This window comes from Pteropus vampyrus, unplaced genomic scaffold (assembly GCF_000151845.1).
Source record: "Pteropus vampyrus isolate Shadow unplaced genomic scaffold, Pvam_2.0 Scaffold113, whole genome shotgun sequence".
NCBI lineage: Eukaryota > Metazoa > Chordata > Mammalia > Chiroptera > Pteropodidae > Pteropus > Pteropus vampyrus.
The window spans coordinates 2,204,747-2,227,009 of record NW_011888894.1 but is presented as its reverse complement, the minus strand read 5'-3'; the positions used below and the strand labels follow the sequence as shown (position 1 = coordinate 2,227,009).

At 39.8% G+C, this 22,263-nt stretch overlaps 1 long non-coding RNA gene and 1 pseudogene across 26 annotated transcripts in view; both read right to left on the bottom strand.

The window, feature by feature from the left end:
* The window catches only part of LOC105295765, a 113,069-nt gene that overhangs the window by 46,222 nt on the left and 44,584 nt on the right, over window positions 1-22,263 (bottom strand). For 14 of the 26 annotated variants that reach the window (XR_002781672.1, XR_002781668.1, XR_002781666.1 and 11 more), the window contains 3 exons: window positions 16,799-16,969; window positions 12,030-12,161; window positions 9,715-9,802 (listed from right to left, as the gene is read on the bottom strand). This is a non-coding gene — a long non-coding RNA (uncharacterized LOC105295765). Of the gene's footprint in view, window positions 1-9,714; window positions 9,803-12,029; window positions 12,162-14,783; window positions 14,967-16,703; window positions 16,970-22,263 lie in introns of those variants that run through there. The other 12 variants (XR_002781684.1, XR_002781673.1, XR_002781679.1 and 9 more) reach the window with 8 other exon arrangements.
* On the bottom strand, window positions 7,225-7,342 carry LOC111743431 (annotated as a pseudogene).

Here is a 22,263-nt window from a genome sequence, read left to right as displayed (position 1 = left end):
AGGAGCAAATCCTAAGAAGGGAGAATTCTGAATCCTGAATTCCTTTGGTCATCATACCAAAAAGTCCAACAGCAGGCGCTATGGCCCAGTAGCCTCCCTCAGGAATCCTTTTAGTTCCTGGGGAGGGAGGGGCAGCAAGAGGTCACTAAATTCCTCTTAGAGGTTAAGATTTATAATACCAAATTAAACAAATAAAGAGAGTAAAAAGATGAAGATGGAGAATAAATCTTTTATCTTACATAAACATAAGACGAAAGCTGTCATGTCATTCATTACTATCATAATTAGAAGAATATAGCCTTAAATATTTTTTAACCTAAATGAACTCTATAAAAAAACTTAAAACGGGGTGAATACATTCCAAATCAAATTTTAAAAATATTTTTAAAAAATAAATGGGAACATTCTATTCATATTGCTCTGCACTTGCTTTTCTCACTGATACAGAAACCTACTTCAATGTTTTCATGGCCACATAGTATTTCAGTCCCCCCTACTCATGGATATTTACCAATGCAGTGAACATTCTTGTCCACAGAACCCCGTGCTCGAGGATGAGCATTTCTTTAGATGAAATTCCAGTTTGTCCTGCCTATTTGTATTCTTTGCTCATTTACTATGGGGTTTGTTGTCTTTTCCGTATTGAATTATAAGAACCTTTTATAGATTATGAGTATTAATCCACTGTCTTTTACATATATTGCAAAAATTTTCTCCCGGCCTGTTATCTTCCAACTTTGTGTATGATTAACTTGAGCCAGACAAGTTTCTCATTTGTAAGTGGCAAAACCAATCACAAACAATTTAGAAAGTACCCCGAGTTCTGAGCCACATAGCCTCTTCTGCTGGGGGCCACACAACTTTGCTTAGGTTTCTGTGGTGAATGGCTGATTAGGCAATCATTTTCTGAGCTGTTCACATCTGGTTTTATAGCAAGGCTGGTGGTATAAATGGATCAAATTAAAAAGGAGCTAAAAGAACTGTGAAGATTTTGTGTGTTTTCAGCTATGTGGAGGCTTTTTTCTCAAATGTTTAGAGTCATGTACTAACAATGCCAAAGGAATCCTGAACCACTGAAAATCCAAAAACATCTTTATAAATAACCTATTTCCAGACTCTTTCAAACCATGTGGGCTTCAGGGCATTATTTGCTGTCACCATGCACAGAGGGAAAAACAATTCCAGATCCCACAGAAACAGAAAGGCTCAAGAGTCCACTGACTCCTAGAGTTTTAAGCGAGAAACCTTAACAAAGTTTCCCTCTACCCTCTCTCAAAAGATTAACACTGGCCCAACCTGATCCTGAACAGCTCAAAACACCCTAGTGGCCAAATAGGATTTTGCCTGCAAGAGTTTAGTCCCTGCAAACTCTGGGTAAAGGTCCAATACTTTGTGGAGGTCCTTCCACTTGACCAGAACTCCCCTCCCAACCTCCCCCAACTACTAAAACTCTGTGGTATTTAGGAATGCAGGCCTAAAAGATAATTCTGGCCTCTTTCTCCCTAGCTGAAACCTGACACTCCTTGAGGAACTTGATTTCTGGGTACTGAAGGTTCTGCCATAAAATCATTTGTCAGTACCCAGATGTACCAAGAAGAGAAACGATCTGTCTCATTGCTGCTTCAAAGCCATTATTCCTACCCATTCCTATCTATTCTTACCCCAAAATCTTTCCTTTGCTGAGGCTGGTACCAAGCAACTACACTCCTCATTGCTACCAACTACTAACCTCTTAGTCTTCAAGGACTTTGGAACCTTGATCAGTCTCCCTTTCCACTCCAAGTCAGACCCTTTGCTTGGTCATGACCTCATACATTTCTACCTCTCCTTGTCTTTAGTTCTACAGCTTCTGTCCTTCAACAGCATTGAGACTTCCAGTCCCTTGATATCCATTCACCATTGTATTGCTGCCTATCAGTCCTCTCCTTCACTCACTTCTCTCTAGCCAACTAGACAATAATCACTCTGCTACCAATATCTTACACTCCCCTCACGAGTCTACCATTTGTCCAATAAAAACACAGCTATTTGAAATTCGTCTCCAATATCAGTTGGGTCTTCAGCACCACTCAGCTATCTTCCTACATGTCCTCAGAATACTGCCATTGGCACAACAGTTTTTAAAAACCATGCCACTGCCCCCACTATCCCTGCTCTTAACCTCAGCTTCTTCTGCCTAGAGAAAACAAAACCCAACAGAAACTCCAACTTTTTCTTTCCAAAATCTTACCAAATCCCTCTGCCCCATCATATCCCTTGCCCCCAACAAATGAGACTTAAAAGTGTTCAACAGAGTGCTAGCAAAAGGTAGAAAAGCAATAAATGGTGTTAAGTGGTGGTGGTGATAGAGTTAACCTCACTGGTAGCCTAGCCCTTTGTTCAGTTCAAGTTTAATCTCTGTACTGGTGCTCAGGATACCGTAGACCCTTCTCCCCAAATACCTTAACAATTTGCATTTTTCTTTCAATCTTCAACTTCTCCCTCTCTACTAGCTCTTTCTCCACAACACAGGGACATATTCAGGTCTCAAAAAATAAATAACCCTCCCTAGATCCTGTGTCTCCCCTTCACTAACTCTCCTCACTTCACAGACAAGCTTCATGAAAGAGTGGCCTCCCTGACTGGGTCCGCACCCTCACTCCATTCACTAGCTGCAAAGGTACTGCCTAGTAGAAGAGAGTGGACTGGACTTTTTTTACCAAAGGTCTGCTGTTTGGAAAATTTCTTTAGAGGTTAGCAAAGAAGCAGAGTGAAAAGAAATACATTGTATTACTATTAACTCCGAGTTTTAAATATATGAATGAGAATAATTTTTAATAATAGGAATGAAAATATTTTCATTTGTATCAACATTACCTCTGACTAGAGTATAAGCAAGATGTTTAAATGTTCTTTAAAACAAGGAAATTTGTGTTCATATAACTTCCCTGATTCTCTAGATCCAAAAGCTAAAAACAATCTCTCCTCTGAGTTCTCGGTTAGTCTATACCTGTCATACCCTATCAATTTACCTCAAGTTATCACAGAACTCTCTGCAGTTAATAAATATTTGATAAATGAATAAACTGATTTTACAAGCGCTTATTATAGTTTAGATAATTCTAATTACAAATCAATCTAATTGATTACTTATATCAGGTCCCTTGAAGAACCTCCACTGACATTTTGCTAATATTAGTCTTTTTTTTACACATTGAATTTAATAAAGTTGCATTCAGTCATTCACATCCAGTAATTTAGGTTTTCACTTATTTAAATATGCCTCGCAAATTCTCAAATACTGAGGTATTACCATGTCTTTTGGGTATAGTCTGAAAGGACTAAGGTAAAAGTCAGTGAGGCAGGAATTACCCAGAGATGTAAGCACGGCATTCTGGGGAAAGGAATGCATTTTTCCCCTCCCTCGCCTGAAAAATATCCCAAGAAATGCTCCTTCAGGAAGGATGGAGACTTCCTCTAATGCAGTGCTCTCCTCTGCTTCAATTCCTTTCACATAATCTGATTGTCGGCTCCTCAGTACAGGTATGTCTTTGCCCTTGCTAGACCTCCTGAAGTTTACTCTTTTCTAAAACAAGGATGTTTTCCTAAAAAGTCGCAAAAGTTTTTTTCTGATGCAAATAACTACACATTATTATTAGCATGAAAATCAAATTTTATTTTGAAAAGCAGGTTCAATGCTTACAAAAACCTGGTGGTAAATCTTTTTGTGATATGAAGAATCTCCATGTCCCCAACCACTCCCAATGTCACTGGCAAATCAACTATATGAGACCAATAATTCTCCTAAAGCAGGACATGGAGATTGGTGTCAGGAGCTTTCCCCAAAGAATTGACATTCCTGCCCCTGCAGTCCCCCTGAAGAAGTCGGTCCTTAACCCGTACCTAGGCAGAATTATGGACTTGAAGGACTGTGCTAAGAGTAAAAAGGTGGCTGGAATGCATGCCAGGAAACACAGGCAGGGCTAGGTGACAGGTCCCAGTCCCTCTGGAGCCAGATCCAGAACCTCCCAGTTTTCTTTAGCCTCATTGAGGGTATAATTTCTAGTAGGGCTAAAAATCGCCAATGGCATAAAGCCAAAGGGCAGGGCCAGGCTGGGTAAGCAAAACCAGTAATGAACAAGAGAGGCTCCTGATTTAGAATCCAGTGAGGAGGAAGGGTGGTAGAGAGCCTCCTCCAGGGGACTTAGAAAGTAGCTGCCCTCTACGGGTAATATCCCGGTTGCCAATAGGAAGGAAATTTCCTACCTACAGAAAGCCTCCTCCTTTGCTCCAGAGTTTCTCAGCAGCCTGATCTTTTTAGAAGGAAAGATCAAGTGACTGGGATTCAACTGACACCAGCTTACTGGTTTTGAAAATGTCCCTTCTCTGTGGAGTTGCCAGCTCAGAGTAGAAATTCCCATGGTGTCTCCATTTCCTCTCTGCCCGCCCTCCCCCACCACCACTATAAAATCCAAAGTAAAGACTTGTCCCCAAACCACCTAGCCAAGCTGTAGTGTGAGGCTATGGGAAGACAGTTCCACACAGCTCAATATGCCTCAGAGAGAAAGACTCATTCAGTCCTTCACTCACTCACCCACTCACTCGCTCACTCATTCATTCATTCAACCACTGCCCACTATGCTCCAAGCACTGGGTTACAAGGATGCCTTGGCAAGATTCTTAGTGGACATCAGTCTAGAAATTGCCGGAGAACCTATTTAAAGTGGATCCTCCCTGTTAATTCAGAACTTCTGACAGGAAAAAAGCTGCTTTTTGTGTTTATGCTATCAGAATGGGTTAGCTAAATAATTTAAACTCACAAATATAACAGTTGGAAAACTGAAGTGACTTAAGAGACTTTTGATTTTTTTACTCATTAAAGTGGATCCTCTGAGGGTCCCTACCAGATAGCATATACATGAGTTACCATGTGATTCTAAAAGTAAACAAACCTAATGAATTTGTAAAAAAAATTATTTCCATGTAATTAATTCAGACAAGTCCTTCCCTCATGGGTCAAAGTCAATATGCTTTTACTGTATTACTTTCAAAAGAACGAAGCCAGAATTCAATAAACCACTAAGCTAGCATATTAACTCTGCTATAACCAAACTGACCAACCTGACTTCCAAAATATCTCATGCTATTTATGAACAGATTAGGATTTTCTTTTTCCCCATGAATTCAATGGAAATCCAACATTCTCTAGTTCAGATGAATGTCAGGGCCTACAAGGGCCAGGGGACAAGGCAGTGACTATGAGTGACATGGTGTTTTCCTGGCCCTCTTCTTCCTCCAACCGCTTAACTGTGGGTACCTCTAGCTCCAGGCTGCAATTTTTGCTTTAGTCTTCCCATCCTTACAAAATTCATCTTTAGGAGATGAAGAGTAAAGAACTGAGAAATGTAGTTTGAGGCCTGAATACTTGTTTCAGTCCAAATTCTACTCTCTAATTGAGCTTTGGCATCCCTACAAAAGGAGAAAAATAACAATACATAACATACAGGATTGTTAGCTAAGTCGCTGCATATAATGGCCTTTTAAATGATAGAGTGATTTTTAAACAATATTGTGACTATCATTTTATTATGATGATTAGTACCCACTCCTACCTCTTTTTAAGCTCTACTCTCAGTTCCAACTGAGAACACTATAACACACTCTTCTCCAGGGTCCATTAAGACTGCTGCTGACAGGAAAGGGAAAACCAAGATATGACCACCCTCCCTCAAGCATGTCAAGGGTGTCAGATCTAGAGAATTCCCACTTTCACCTATTTCCTCTAGTTTAGAAGTACTTTTTTCTCTAAATAGGAATCCCCAGCCTACGAAACATTTCCTTTTGGGTGTATTTCTGGTCCTTCAAATTAACTCCAAGAAACAAATTTGTACCCTCCTTCTAGAAGAGTGGTTCTCCTTTCCAACTACCCCTTTTCTGTCATGGCAAGTAATTTTCCAACTTCACAGGGTAGACATATACCGTGGCATTACCAGTAACGTGCTACTCTTTTTATCCTCTTCCTGACAGACTATCAGATCAGTGTTTCCTTCCATGGAATGTCCCTCATATTGGTCCTTTTCGTTATAATCCCACTGCCTACCCTAGCTTATGCCTCATTAGTTCACGCCCAGTCTGCCACTATGGTTTCCTAACTCATTTCTCTAACCTCATTTTTCACTTCATTCATTTCATACATTCGCACCATAAAACCTTCCCTGAACACTGCTTTTATCATCACTATTCATTACCTAGTCTACATAGGTAAAATAACTGTGCCTGGTTTCGGCCCACCCATAACCTCAAGTCAGAGTCTATTTCCTATTTTTTTTAAGTGGCATAGATTTTTTTATAAATCAGAAAAGATAATTTCTGTTAATGTGTTGTATGAATTTTTAAATATATACACATAGCTATAGCCATATTTACTTCAACTGAAACAGATTCATATGCTATTTTTTCATGTATATACTGAATATGCTACCTTTCATGTCAATAATTATTGATCTATTTCATTTACCATTGTATGAACATACAATTTATCTGACCAATCCCCTATCAATGGCCCTTTTGATTGCTTTATAAACTCTGTAGTAACAAATATCCTCATACATATATCTCTCTGTATGCTTTCCCTCGGGATAAATACCTAGAAGTCAAATTGCTGGTTTAAGAGCATGTGCACTTTAAAATTGATACATATTTCCAAAATGAACTTCAGAGAGACTGTATTAATTTTATTCTCAGCAACACAGTATGAGTTCCTGTTTCTTCAAGCCCTCACCAGCAATACATATTTTTTTTTAACATCTTTCAGTCAGACACTTAAAAAATGATATCTCATTTGTTTGTGTTTTCTGGATTAAAATGAAACAGCCTTCTTCTATAAGCTTTATTGGTCATTTGTATTTATTCTTCTATGACTTTGACCCATTTTCTTTTGCTTTTTGTTTTCCTATTGATTTGAAAACCTTTCTGCACATTAGAGACATGTTGAAAACTCTTTGTAACCAGTTTGTCATCTACTTTTTATTTTGTATGTGATGTTTATTGTAATTTTTTTTTTAGATAATCCATCACTTTTTCCTTTATACTTTCTGCTTTCGATGCCATACTAAAAAACTATTTTCTAGTATACTTATTACTTTAGTTTTTAATGTAAAAAAATTCTTTTAATCCATCTAGAATTTATTTTGCTAGAAAGTGACAGAAATTTATTCATTTATTTATTTACTTATTTAGTTTTTACGCCTACAGCACCTGGTCTGCCTAGTGGTCTCCCATCTAAGTACTAACCAAGTCTGACCCTGCTTAGCTTCCGAGATCAGATGGGATCAAGCTTGTTCAGGGTGGCATGGCCATAGACAGAAACTTATTTTTAATGGTTATACATTTATCCTAAACACTATTCTTTCCCACTGAAATGTAGGTCCATTTCTGGGCTTTCTAATCTATTCTGAGCTCTATTCTGCTCCCCAACAAGAATTCTTCTTTCCAGTTGGACTAGTTTTTTCATTGCCCACAATAGGTTTCATGTAGGTTGCTACCTATATTCACATTATTGCTCTTGCCTGGAACATCCTCTTACCTTCTCCTCTACAGATGCTTCAAAGCAAAACCATTCCTGGGGTAAGAAGAAGTAAATCCTATCTAAAATAAGAAATGCTTTCAAAAGAGGAAAGATAATGTAAAAGAACATATCAGAGGTTCTACAAATCCTTGTGCAGTTAAAGTAGGTGAGCTTTTTAATTCAGTAGAGCCCTTCAGTGGGCTATGGACATACAGAGGTGAGTTATGGAGGGAAAGCTAAGAGTTCAATTGCTTTGCATAATAGAGTAAGAATTATCTGGAGTGCTTAATGATAACAGAGTAAGGAAGGTTTGCAGAGGAGAAAAAGGTTATAAGAGACCAAGGCCACATACCTGGGTGATATGAACAGTGCTAAATTCCTAATGGCAAGGTAGGCAAAAGGGCTTTAAGGGACAGGAAAAGCCAGTATTAGAATTCAAGTTGCTTGCCTTGCTACAACTGAAGGAAGGAAAGGAAAAAAGAAATCACTCACCCACATCCTACAAATCTTACATTATACTCAGAGCGATTAAATTTCTGGTGGGGTCATAATATAAGATAGTGATGCAGAAACAAGTTAACTAATGACCCTGGATGGTGATGCTCCTAAGTTAAGGAACAGAGGAGGAGGAATAGGAAGGAATAGAGGAATAGGGAGAAGAGGATGGGTTGGTGAAGAATATAATTTGGCTTTGGATATGTTGAGCTTAAAATGCTTAACAGGCATCCAGGTTATGATGTCAATAGTGTCTGTACATTGTGAGGCAGGAACTCAGAAGAGAAATTTAGGTTGGAGATAGAGACTTGAGAATTTCTGACATAGCAGTGGTAGCTAAAACCATAAGCAAAGATGACATGAAGGATAGTATACAGAGGGAAGAAAGAACAGAGCTAAGAACAAAATCTTAGAAAATGTCTTTATGTAGAGAGGCTGTTAGGAAAAGACTAGTAGAGGAAAACAAGCCTTCTGAAGTTATAGGCTAACTAATACTTATAAGTACCTATAGACTGACCAAATATTTGACTGGGTCTATTTAAGATCTCTAAATGCCCATTTCAAGCCCTCTTTCCACCGCCCTGTAAGTTAGCTCACTCCTTGATCTTCACAGTTAAAACCATGGTCTTTCAGAGGAGTGGCAGAGATAGACATGTGCCATAAGCCAAGGCTCCTAGGGTGGGACCTGTGGGTAGAGCATGCTACCTGTTGGATGTTCAAAAAACATCATACATAGGGGCAGGGTCAAAGCTGAGCCTTTCTATCTATTTTGTTTTATGATTAGCTCGACCAACTAAATAAAGATTGGCCAATCAAAGATCTCACTCATGACAGTAAAGACATATACCTCAGGGTCTCAAAGAGAGCTAGCAATTTCTTAATCAGGAGTCTTAGAGATTTCTATCTGCTTCAGGTAGTCTTTTCCACTCTGTCCTGGAAAAGAGTAAGTGACTGGCTTCCTCTTTTGTTAACCTATGCTAGCTGGAGCTCCAGGTACTTGGTCACCCACCCTAACATATTCAGATGGCTCTCTACCTGCAAGATCAGCCTGCCCACAGAGCATGGGTTTACCTCTACTGAATGGCTGAAAACAATTATTATAGTCTGGACCACCCAAGAGCTATAAAAGAGGGATTTCATATGGAAAGTAAAAAATGTATAATGTCACATCCATTCCAAAATGTATAATGTCACATCCACTCCATTCCACTTGGCACTGATCCCAATTAGTCAAAATCCTGAACTAAAAGTGAGACTTGAGACTGATGCTGAGCTAAACAGTCCTAGAGTGGGAGGTGCTAGAGAAATCCTGAAAGAGGCCAAATGTGGGGAAAGAAGCCTCAGGCAAGCCCTCCTTCCTTGGATCCAGAAGCTGATGTCTGTGGTAATAATGGCATCACCCCCCACTCACCTCTTCCTGTTTCAACTGAAGAAAGGGGAAGAGGATCCAAATATGAGAGAAAGAATGTAGAATTCCTACCTCGCCCCCACCTTAAGGCTCCACTCCAGGTCAACACTGGCCTCATGCAGACACATGGTAAGCAGTCAAACACATGGTGTGATTCCAGCAGAGACTGGTCAACAGTAAATGTTCAGTGGGCACTTGTTCAATGAAGAGCACAAGGAGAGATTGCCTATCCCTCCATATTTTTTTTCACTGATTATCACATTACCTTCACCAGGAATTCCTCTATTAGATGTCCATTCCTTTGAGATAAAGGCTCTTATTTTCCAAAACTGTGCTCCATCAAACTCCACGCTCTGTGAAATTTTAATAAATATTCCTTCAGAAAAAAAAAATGGTTCTCTAGTTAAATAAGTTTGGAAAATGTTATATTCTTTCTCTTTTGGAGCTTTACACATGCATATTAAAAGCTCCTTTTGAGGCAGAGGTAGCTAGAGAGCTAGCATGAAATTCAGAATAGGAGCCTGACTAAGCTAAGAACCTTGTTCCAAAAGTGCAGCTGGACAGACCAGAATGATATCCAATTATCCTAGAAAGTATTAGGCAGAATTCAGGATAGTCAACACTGGGAGATCTGTGCATGAGCAGGACTTCATCTACTGAAGCCTAGATGCAAGAAAAGGCTCTAGTATCGGAAAAGGGACCTGGCCTAAGAGAAGCTGGAAAGCAAAGGCCACAGCCTCTGGTGTTAAAGGTTTGACAGAAGGGTTGTAGACAGGGCTAGAGGGTCCCTGCCAGGCCAGGGGACAGAGCTTGATCCTCCTAGGAAAAAGTCGAAATTAAGGTGAAATGGAGGGGAGCCAGTAATTGATGAGCAGGGATATCTCTCAGAGTACAGTACACATGCCCAGGAGGTCCTTCCTGCTGGGGGTACTGGCTCCAAAATCTTGGTGATCAGCTGATCCAGCTACATCACTAGATCTTGTGTACGGGGCTATGGTAGTTGGGGAAAGACAAAGGTGTGTGGTACAGCCAGAAAATTCCAGAGTTGTGCCGATTCCAGTAAGGAAGGAGGTTTAGACCTTGCCAAACTTTAGGAAGCAAATGGTAGAGACCATTCCTAGGACAGCCCACTAGGGAAATACTCCAGAATAAATGAGTAATAACCCCAGAGGCCTGAATGAAGCCAGAAGTCTGATCAAAAAGAAATGCTCTAGACTTAGGGTAGGAACGTGGACAGAGTTAAAGTTGAAGCCTGAGGGTAAAGGACATCCAGGAATCCAACTGTGAGGAGCTGGGAAAGGCACTGAGATTTGAGTCACCTCTGTGAAAGCTCCCGTGAAGGAGGGAAAGATGTGAGAATTCATATCACAAAGGCAGTTTGAGAACACTAATAAATGAAAGGTGAACAGTCAACTAGGGAGGGTCCCTCTCTTTGGAGGAATTCAGGTCAAAAAATTGTAGATGTGACTCACAGGTGCTAGGCTGGTAGCCTCTGGATTAGCTATTTTGGCTCCACAAAGTTAGGGGACAAGGGGACCTGCACCTTTGCATGGACACTCCAAGTGCTTTGTCATTACTTTTGACATGGCTTACTTTGCTTTCTGGTAAAGCCCTATCTCAGCACAACTCATTGGGAAATCAAAACCGGAAGTTGCCTATGACCAGTGGCTACTGAGGAAGTGCCCTGCCCATGTTGTCATCAGTGGTCTCTTTTGCACCACAATTTTACGTCATTTCTGGGAAGCGCCCTCATGCTTCCTAAGATCTGTGATGGTCTTGTCTGAGGACATCACAGCAAACCACAGACTCAAAGGTCTTGTACTCCTTGTTACATTCTGCCTGTCAGCTGCTCCAGACAAACATTATGCCTGCATACCAAGCACACTGGTGGAAAACCTCTCTACTCTGCACCCCCTCTTGGGGTCAAGAACCTCCATCTCCACCATCCTCAGCTGCTAGCTTCTCAGACAAAACTGTGAAGAAAACAAAGTGTTTCTTTAGGGACCCAACTTCTCTTTTTCAGAGCCTTTAACACCAACTCAGTGACGTCACTCTCCTGTCCCTATGACTTGGGGGGGTGGGGGGAGGGACAGTGCCCTCTCCTCTCTGTCCCTTGCCTTAGTCTAGTTCTCAGAAATCAATCTCATAAACTGAATCACACTTCCGCTTACATAACCAAGATGCTTCATAATCAAACCTTTTCCTGGAATCTCTTCATTTTTAATAGGGTTTCAAAGACCTAAATCAAGGGAAAGAAATTTAACTTGTGGAATTCCTAGCAATAGTAAATGGCTAAGGCAAATATTTCAGGGGCAAGACACATTCTTGATGCCTCTAAAACTATACCCGGCCATAGTTCTTCTTATTCTATCACCTGACACTCTTAGGCCGTCTCCTTTGCCAGGCCAGAGGTCAGGCCCCCCTGGATCTGGGCCAACGCCCACTGCCATCTGGTATCCCTTTAGAAAGGCAAAGAAGAGAGAGACACCCCTTGTTTATTCAGTAATAATTCACTGCAGTAGTCACATAACAGGTGCCACCAGCTCCAGTACATGTAGTAAGGGCACACCACACCCTCACCTCTGCCCTCATCATGGCATACTCCTTGGAATGTATCGACAGGTTTTATTTGGATGATAGGAGGTCTCTCAAGCAATAAACCAGTGTTTCCAGTGGTGTTTTGACACTTGTGGATTACACTGTAATGACGACCTAGAAGTAAAGAACAAAGTTTTTTTTTTAATCTTCCCCTACAGCCAATTGGTATCTCTCCCACATATGTTGTTGCGGCATCTCTATATATAGAATCTAGTATTCTATAAACAGGATGCTCTGACTAAACAGGTCTCAACAAGCAAAATTGTGAGGTAGAGAAAGACGGCATCTCCTCATCTTCTTTTTAGCCCACCCTCCTTTTGCTAAATCTTGTCAGAGATAGAAGAGCTCTGTGAAAACAGCATGGGCTTTGGAATTGGACAGACCTGAAGAGAAATAAATCCTAGCTCAGTCTTTCATTTGCTGTCTGACCTTGGGCAACTTATATAACTTTTTTGACATTCAGCTTCCCGTATGCCAAAATACAGATGATAACTTGATTTGCATTGATAACTAAATAATATATAAAAAGCATCTAATACATTCCTGACTCTCCAAGGATGTGAATTTGTTCTTCCTCATGTAGCATGTCATGCACCTGGTGCCCTCACGTTACTCTCTGGCTGTCCAAGGCCAAAGTATGTGCCCCACACAGACCTTTCCTTCCTTTCCTAAACCCTATCAAAGTTCTCACTCCTTAGAAGAGCTGATCTGATCACACTGGGAAAAAGGAAAGCAATTCTGATTAAATGAATTCAAGTAAAACGTGGATAATATTGCTGGGTTCTCATATTATCTCTGTGTGTATTGGGGGCGGAGATGTCTGCATTTTAAAAAGGAGCCTGGAAATTCAAATGAAAAGAAGGACATCTAATGGTGAGGCTCTCATAGAAAACAGGGGACCAGTGTATTAGCTTCTTTCCTTGCAAGCGCAGCCCATATCACTCTGTGTGCTGAGATGAGAAACCAGAGTTAAAGGACATCATCCATCATCTCAGATTGCTGAATGTCACACCTCAAATCAACAGCTCCAGAATAGAACTTGGGAGCCTTGGCTACCCTTTCTGCTCTGGCCAGAACACACTACTTCCTTAGCCAAGAAGTTACGGTGGTGTTTTTCCTAGGAGGTTTCCAATGCTATTTTAAACTCTTTGGAATCAAGCAGCAGCAGAATTTGATTGTGGTCATAGCCTTGGAACAGCCTGTAGGAGGCCTAGGCTCCACTTCCAGAATCATATCTTACTTCTCTGAATGGTCTCAGCAAGGCCCAGATTAATAGAGGCAGAGTGAACCTGCATCTTGACTTCTCTCTCAGTAACCCAGGAAGGAGGACCACAGGGAAATTTCTGGGCTTTCCATATACAGGATCAGGAAGCAGAATATCATGACTAAAAATGGTCAAAGTGTAATTACTTGGCACAATGGGTTTTGCTGACTATAAATCACAATTCATCATGGGAGTTCTCAATATGAGGTACTCCTCAGCACTGTGCATGTTCTACTTGACTTTCTTGGCAAGCCCCCAGGGACCACAGGCTGCAGTCTCAGGAGCCAGATACTCCTGGGGAGCGGGGTGGTGAAAGGAGTGGGCTGGCAATTTCAGCAGATGGAGTAAAAAGGAAGGTGAAGTCCAAGGTGAGGGAGGGGCTGGTCCAGGCAGAATTATCCAATAGTATGTGCTTAGAAAATCGGCAAAGCAGACACAATAAAAACAAATGTTTTAAATATTTTATATTTATCCAAGTAGAAACCATGATTTTAAAAAATCTATATCAGCATTTTGTTGGATTTTCCCTATCCTTTGCGGTATCTCCTTATATTTATGTTTAATATTATTTTTGAAATATATACTGAGAGCTAAAAGTATGAGGGACATGACAACTGTTCTATTGCTTAGGCTTCTAAAGTTCTTAATCTGGTGCTTGGCTTCAACAAGAAGCAAGGAAACTAGGGTTCCAAAGCTTCAAGGTTAATATTCATTTCTTCATTTGATAAACATTTTTTGGGCTAGCTAGCAAGTGCCAGGTCTTTGCTCAGTCCTGTGATACAACAGCCAACAAAACAGATATGATTCCTGAGTTCCTGGAGTTCACAGTCTAGTGAGAGGAGCTAAGAATAAGAGGAGGACCCAAAATAAAAGGTCTATATTGGAAACAGGCAAGATTCCATAGCCAGAAATGGAATGTATAGGGAGGAAACATCTGGGATGCTAGCAGAAGAAAACAGGGAAGACAAGAAGCTATTCAGGTAGATGAGCTGGGTCAGATAATGCCCTTCTCCCCTTCCATCCCCCATTGATAGGAGAGAGAGCCACAGTGGTGGGTTGGATTCATTAAGAACAAGTGACTAGGGCCCCCACAACAAGTGCTGCCATGAAGCTGCTCCTTCTCTGCTCACAACCATGAACTATGATATGTGCCACGTGAGCTGTGTGTGAGATCCTGAAAGCTACAAAGAAAAACAAGACTTGAATTACCTACTGTCAGAAATTTGAGGAAGTATAGCAGGCCAGAAATGAGAAGCATAAAAACAATCGCCAGAAGCTAGGTGGCCCTCCCCCTAAATGTCACCCACACTTCTCCGACACTGCATGGAAATGAAAAATAAAAGCCTGGTTTCACCTGGAGGAGTAGGACCAGGAAAAGACCTAGTGAAATTTTCTATTACAGCCAGAAGTCTCCTGAGAAGAGTTTCTTCTTTAGGGCGTGAAGTGGGCAAGGATGAGGAAAGGCTGTACTGCTATGTTAGAGAAAGGAGTCGTTCCAGCAGCTCAGCCCCAGTGCTACCAGAAGCTGATGGCCATGGTGAATATGGAAAGCTGACAACAGCAAAAGCAGAAATTTCAGAGTAAATGCCCTGCCAGCAGAGCTGGCTTAGAGAGATCTCCAAGTATTCGACCATTTGAGGCCTCGGTTTTCTTATCTGAAAATGAAGTTGATAATTAGACTGTGTACTGGTTTCCTAGGGCAGCCACAACAAATAATACAAACTGGATAGCTTTAAACAACAGAAATGTATTCTTTCCGGAAGCTCGAAGTCCAAATCAAGGTGTTGGAAAGACCATGCTCCCTCTGAAGGCTCTATGGAAGAAGCTTTTCTTCCTCTTCAAGATTCTGGTGGTTGTCAGTAATCTTTGTCATTCCTTGGTTTGTGGCAGCATAACTCCAATCTCTGCCTCCATCTTCATATGGGCATCTTCCCTCTGTGTTTGTCTCCCTCTTATAAGAATACCAGTCATTGAATTTGGGTCCACCCTAACCCAGTATGACTTAATCTTAACTTGATTACATGTACAAAGACCGTATTTCCAAATAAGACCACATTCACAAGTTCTAGGTAGACATGAATTTGCGGGGGAGGCAGGGCATGCATGCATGCATGCACACACGTACATATATGGTACTCAGAACAGTTCCTGGAATGTAATATACAATACGTAAGAATTAGCTATCCTTCTTCATCATTTCTGACAGATAGTAGCTGCCATGGTATTTGTGGATGCCCTGTTATACAAGAATCATCCTCCCTCTATCTTGAGTCAGAGGCAAGAAACTGAATGGGACTAGAGTTCCAAAAAGAACTATGAGGGCAGAGCTGGAACACAATGAGTTTATTACCATTTGATATACTTTATCAATACTCTCAAGCTGGAATGAAGAAATATCTGCTTCAGTCATTTCATTCAGTTTTTGAACAACACAGAACTTATCATTCCAAACTAGCAATGGCCCCTTCAAAACAGTTCTCGAATTAGGATCCACTTAGGAGGAGCCCCTCAGAGCCATTAGAGAACTGCACCGATGAGTGCAGCAACCTCATCACTTAGGAGTCAAGCTGTAAATTCTGATTCCAAACTGTTTTACACAGCATATGTATCCCACAACTTAGAATGACTATTGACTGAATTTGGACTACTGAGTCCAAAAAATGAATTCATTCTCTGAAACGGATATCTGATATTTCCATGACATCCCACTTTCAAATTAGAGGAGGAAAGAACAGATTATCCTAAAGGAGAATCCTCCCTGATTCTTGCTCTTGCTCCTCCTTCTTCAGTAAATGGGAATGGGACACTACTCAACAGAGAAGAAATAGAGCCAGATCTCAACTGCTGTCTTCACATCAAAATAAATTCCAGATGGATCAAAGACTTAAAGATTAAATTTAAAGATTTAAAAATACACACACAAACACACAAAGAGAATGAGTATTTTTTTTTTAATTTTGAGGTAGCAAAACATGCCTTTTCTAAACACTAGCCTACTAGCAGAGAAAACTACAAAGGAAAATATTATTTTGACTACCTAAAAATGTAAAACTTCTAGACAGAAAAAAAACTGGGAACAATTCTGCACCATATATAATAGTTAATACTTTAGCTCTTACAAATTATTAGGAAAATATTACTGGGAAAATGTGCAAAGGACATGAATAAGCAATCCAAAGAAAAAATACTAATGTCCAAAAATACATTTGAAAAGATGTTCAATCTTTAATATTCAAAGAAATGTAAATTAAATCATATTTATTGAGTGTTCCATCTCAGTTACTACTAGAAGCATTTTACTCGAATTAACTGATTTATTAACCCCTGGAAACAGGTGCTATCTATACACCTACTTTATCAAAGATAAAACTGAGAGAAGTTAAATGACTTACCTAAGGTCACACAGTAAATGGCTAAGTGAGAATTCAGGATGGCTCCAGAATCACATTCTCACTTACTATGTTACAGGAACAAGACCATGCCTCACCTGTCACATGAGGAAGATGAAAAATACACAATCCAATGTTACTGATGATGTGGAAAAATCGGCACTCTTATGCTCTATTGGTAGAAGTTAATATTCTTACAGGTAGTTTGGCTCCACGAATCAACATTTTAAATGTGCATATCCTTTTCTTGAAATTTCTTGAAATTTATCCTAAGAGGATAAGTAGAAAAATGTGCAAAGATTATATACCAAGGTTTTTATCACAGAATGTACATAACAACAAAAATATTGCAAATAAAAAAACAAATATGTACACCAAAAGTCCAAGAAATTCATTCATTAAACAAATACTTATTGAGCACCAACTGTGCATCAGGAACTGTTCTTCGCATCAGGTATAAAGGAGTGGATAAAAAAAAAAAATCCTTGTCTTCATGGAGCTTACATTCTAATAGAGCATGTCAGGCAATACACAAATTTTTAAAATGTAGTCTATCAAGTGGTGCTAAATGCTACAGAGAAAAGCAAAAAGGGAGATAGGAAAGGAAGGAGGTTTGTTACAATTTTAAGTAAGGGGGACAGGGAAGACCCCATTGATAACAGATTGAGATAAAAGAGATTAAATATTAGAGAAAAAATGAATTATGGTATAGCCACACATTAAAATACAATTCAACCACTTATTCTGTATTGGTTAACATGAAAAGATGTCTATAACACACAATCAAATGAAAAAAGATTCTCACCACACACAAAAAAATAGGTAACTGTGTGTGGTGATGAATGTGTTAGCCATATTATGGTAACCATTTAACAATATAAAATCATCCCATTGTAAGCTTCGAACTTACGCAATGTTATATGTCAATTATAACTCAATAAGGCTGGGAGAAAAGGTGAAAAAAGATTATAAAACAGTGTTTTAAAAAGGTATGATTCCATGAAATTAAGAAATTACATGTGTATACACATTTATGCTTTAAATGAGAGAGAGGAACAATGCAGAAAGAGATTGATAATATGAAGCAAAGGTCCGGACTGAGTGCCAGACACACAAGTGGTACAGGTGGCATTGTTTGTTCTCCTACTCACTCACTCTTTCTCTTCCCCAAACCTACACTTTGTTCCAGAAAGGATTTAAGGACAGCAAATCCACATACCCCAACCAGTTCTTTAACTCTCCCCCTCTTTCCTAACCCTTTTCCCTACGCTTCCCAGAAGCCAGGCCAGTGATAGGATGAAAGGGCTAAAAGCTTAAGATCAAGCTAAACTGAGGGGGCATAAGAACAATGGAGGGAAACCTCCACACATCTGGATAAGATTCCTCTAATTTTAGCACATAGGAAACAGATCCTGGGAGGTACACTTCCTCCCTGCAGATCTGTAAAACTTAAAGCAAGGTTTTCTGATTCAGAGTCCCTATTTCATTTCCTACTTAATCTCAAATGCCTTGCAGGGAAGCCAGGAGGTGACAGTCACAGGGAGGTGAAAAGATAGCAGGCCAGAGCTCTGCACCTGGCAATGAGTGCCTGTATCTTCCTATGAGCAAAAAATGACACAGTGCTGAGTCCTTTTTGTCCCCTACTTTATCCCTTCCCTTCCTCCATGCCTGCATCCAACAAGCTATCCTGGCTAAGTTAAATTCTTGCCCAATCCCGCACGCCCACCACCTTGCCACAACTACCCTAGAGATGCACATACTTCTCCACTAAGGTTCTCAAGAATTGGTCCCTACCAAGAAAGCTGCCCAAGCTGACCAGACATGCTAGTTCGATTAAAACATTTTTAGTCTGAGGTGAGGTTTCAAGTAACCTGGTGGACAAGGTCCAGATATATTTCATCTCAGATATGTGTGAACAGATTACACTTCTTGCCTGAGCATAAAGCCACAAACAAGGAACTGGAAGCTTTCCAAAGGTGGAATCCATGTTGCTAACCCTTATTTCTTTACCCTTAGGGTGGGAATGGAAGCACATGAGTAGAGGTAGGGGACCTAGAGAAGGATTTGACTGAAAATATTTCTCACATACTCTCTATCACCTCTTGGATACCCCTACATGCTTTCACTATCATCGAAAATGACAAATCACTTTTATCAAACATTCCTACCATGTGCTACTAAATTTGAGAGGTCTAAGGCAAATACAGGTCCAGCTGTCCTTCTGAGAGTTGAATATCCAGGCTTAAAATTAGGGAATAGAAATCTGAGATTATATTTGGGGCTGCAACACAGAAGTCTTACTACATACTATCAGACCACGGCTTTCAGGCCCATGCCAGCTTCTGCTCTCTTTCCTGGGCTTTTGGCAGAGAATGTCACACACATACACACACACATGGACACACACACAGACATACAACACACTTAGTCTGCAAGTAGAAGAAACGCTTCACTAGTAAAGAGTCCAAGATGAGTCACAGAAAAACCAAAAGCAAACATCTCTTCAGCACAGGAACTTTTTTCTCTCCACCTCTCTTGTCTTCCTTGAATATGTAGTTTTTAAGCAACTTCTATCATGCTCATCACTACAGGATATAATCATAACATGTCTCTTGCCTTTGAGAATTTACTCCATTTGGGAAAACAAAATCAACACACAGGAAACATGTTATAAAAAAGGGGGTCTCAAGATTTCTAGTGCATGAAATAGGAAGAACATAGATGCTAGGAGTAGGTGAAGTAAGACAAATGGTAGGGTATCTTGACATACACAGACATCTTCAATTTCAAACATAATCTCTCCTTTTCTTGTTCCATTCTTAGTAAGAGATATGTTTCACTTCGAAAAAAAAATCTCAAATACAAAAATCTAAGACATAAAGTTGGATCATTTACTAGACAAAGGATCTTTCTTTCTGCTGTAAAGTTTAGAGAGATATAATTTAATAACCCCCAACCTCTGCCCCTATTGCCACACATACAATGTTTACATTCAAATTTTTATGATCACATTTATAGGGTGAAGCAAACTATTTTTTAAAAGCTTATAAAATGCAATATATTGACAGATAAATAAATAAAATGTGGTATATATCTAAAATGGAATATTATTAGGCCTTAAAAAGGAAAGAAATCCTGTCACATGGTACAACAGAGATGAACCTCAAGGACTTTCTGACAAGTAAAATAAGCTAGTCACAAGAAGACAAATACTATATTTCACTTTCATGAAGTATCTAAAGTAGTCAAGTTCATAAAAAGAGAAAGTAGAATAGTTACCAGGGGCTAGAGGGAGGGGAAAATGGGAAATTGTTTAACAGGTATAAGAGTTTCAGTTTTGCAAGATGAAAAAGTTCTGGTGATGTGTTCTACAACAATGTGAATATACTAAATAATACTGAGCTGTACACTTAAAACTGATTAAGATGGTAAATTTCGTTATGCATTTTTTACTAAGATTTAAAAAAAAGGCGATGTACACATGGGCAAAAAGAAAAAAGGAGCTTCAGAAACACAAAAAGATATTTAAAAAAATAAAACAAACTTCCAGAGGTAGTCTAAGTATAACAAGTATATCAAGTCTTCCCCCTTTTTCATACAAATACTAAAACTAAATACTAAAACTGCATAATATGGTAGTATGTAACATAATTTACTAAATTAGTGTCATATATATATAGTAAGATGTATTTTTATGCAAAATGTGTTATAGGCTTTGTGCCCCAATTTTGCATATTTTTCTACTCAACAAAATTTTTCAGATTTCACTCTTTATCCTCCAAGATACAATAAATGACTAATAACTGTTTTGGCTTGAATTTAAAAGTGTAGTATTTCAGCTCGGCTCATTTCTACTAGGTTGTACGTTGACTCTGTCATTATCACAAGGATTCCACAAAGATATGATCAAAGAAACATGAAATACACATCATCCTCTGAATATAATAGTAACTGTACTCCATCATCTTTATAAACGGCTTGTCAGTAGTATAACTTTTACTGTATTTAACTGAAGAAATTTGAAAAGTGTATATATATATACTTTTATTACCTAAGTAATTTTTTAAAAAGCACCTCTTTCACTTCAGTGTCTCTGAGTCTATTTGGTTTCTTTTAGAGAGTGCACAGTGAGAAAGAATGAGTGAGGACTCTACAGACATATCAGGGTTCAAATCTCAGTTCTGCCATTTCCAAGTTAATCCATCTCTCAGAGCCTCTGGCTTGTCATCTTGTAAACCGAAAGCAATACTATCTATCTCTTACGTAGGTGAAATCACCATGCAGGGTGAAAAGTCCATTTGAGAGGACCAAAGTGTTGTCTCTGTTGAACTAGCACTGCCTGGGGACGTCAAGGAACTGCTGAGAGAAGTGGTAAAGGACAAGAAGGAATCTGACCAGATCATAAGCGAAAGGAGGCTTCTGGCAGAGGCAATAACACATGCAAAGGGTAATTGTTGTGCAGAGCCCCAAATCCCAACATGAAGATGAAAGACAATTCAGCTAGTGCATAGAATGCCTCTATGCACTAGCACTGAAGATATAACCATGAGCAGAAGATCCCTGCCTTCATGGAGCTTTTAATCTAGTAGGAGGGAAAGACAAATTAATAAAAAGCAATAGTGACCTAATGGAAGCAAACAGAGTGCTAAGTAATGTGTAACACGGAGTTGCTTTGTATAGAGTGGCCAGAAAAGACCTCTAAGAAGAAATAATGTTTATCTGAAACTTAAAGGCAAAGGATAGCCAATGAGGTGAAGAGCAGGGTAAAGGGTGTCCTAGGCAGAGGCTATAGCACTACAAAGGCCCTGAAGCCAGAGAACTGAATAAGAGGTCAAGGAATTGCAAGCAGAGGAGGGTGTCTGCAGGAGAAAAGAATGATAGGGGCTAGGGACAAGACCTGAGAAAAAGGAAGGGACTAGTTTTTGCTGGGCCTTGTAGGCCACAATTTAGGCCAAATTATGCAAGACTGTTAATCCAACCTGATACATTTGGACTTGATCATATAGGTAATAGGAATGCAACAGAGGATTTGAAAAGAAGAGAGACAAAGTTGGGTTGTTTTACAGGACAGTGGAAGTTGTACAGAGGATGGCTGCAGTGGGGAGTAAGGACAGTTTGAAGACCAAATGAAGACGACCTACACTACGGCAGGGTCTATGTGCACAGGAAAGAGAGGCACCCCAGAGACAAATCTGAAGTGCAACTGGCAGCCTTCAAGGTCTATATTCTAGCCTGCCTTCTAAGTTCAAAGTCAAAGCTCCCTATAAATCCCAGAGATACTGACCTGCCATGAGAGAATCATTAAGGCCCTCTACTTCATCTGAACTCTGCACCTATTATGGCAATGAAAAGATGAGGTGCCAGTATACAGAGACAGTTATCCATTGTCTCCACTGGATGACAGGTGACAAACTAAAATTCCTAGGACCTTAGGATCCAAGTGAAGGTTCAGATCCCCTTCCCTCCCCTTTAGAGATCAGGGGTCAGCAGAGTCCCCTAAGTCAGTTTCTCCAAAAATGAACTGAGGATGATGACCAGTGTGAGAGTCACCAGGAAGGCCAAT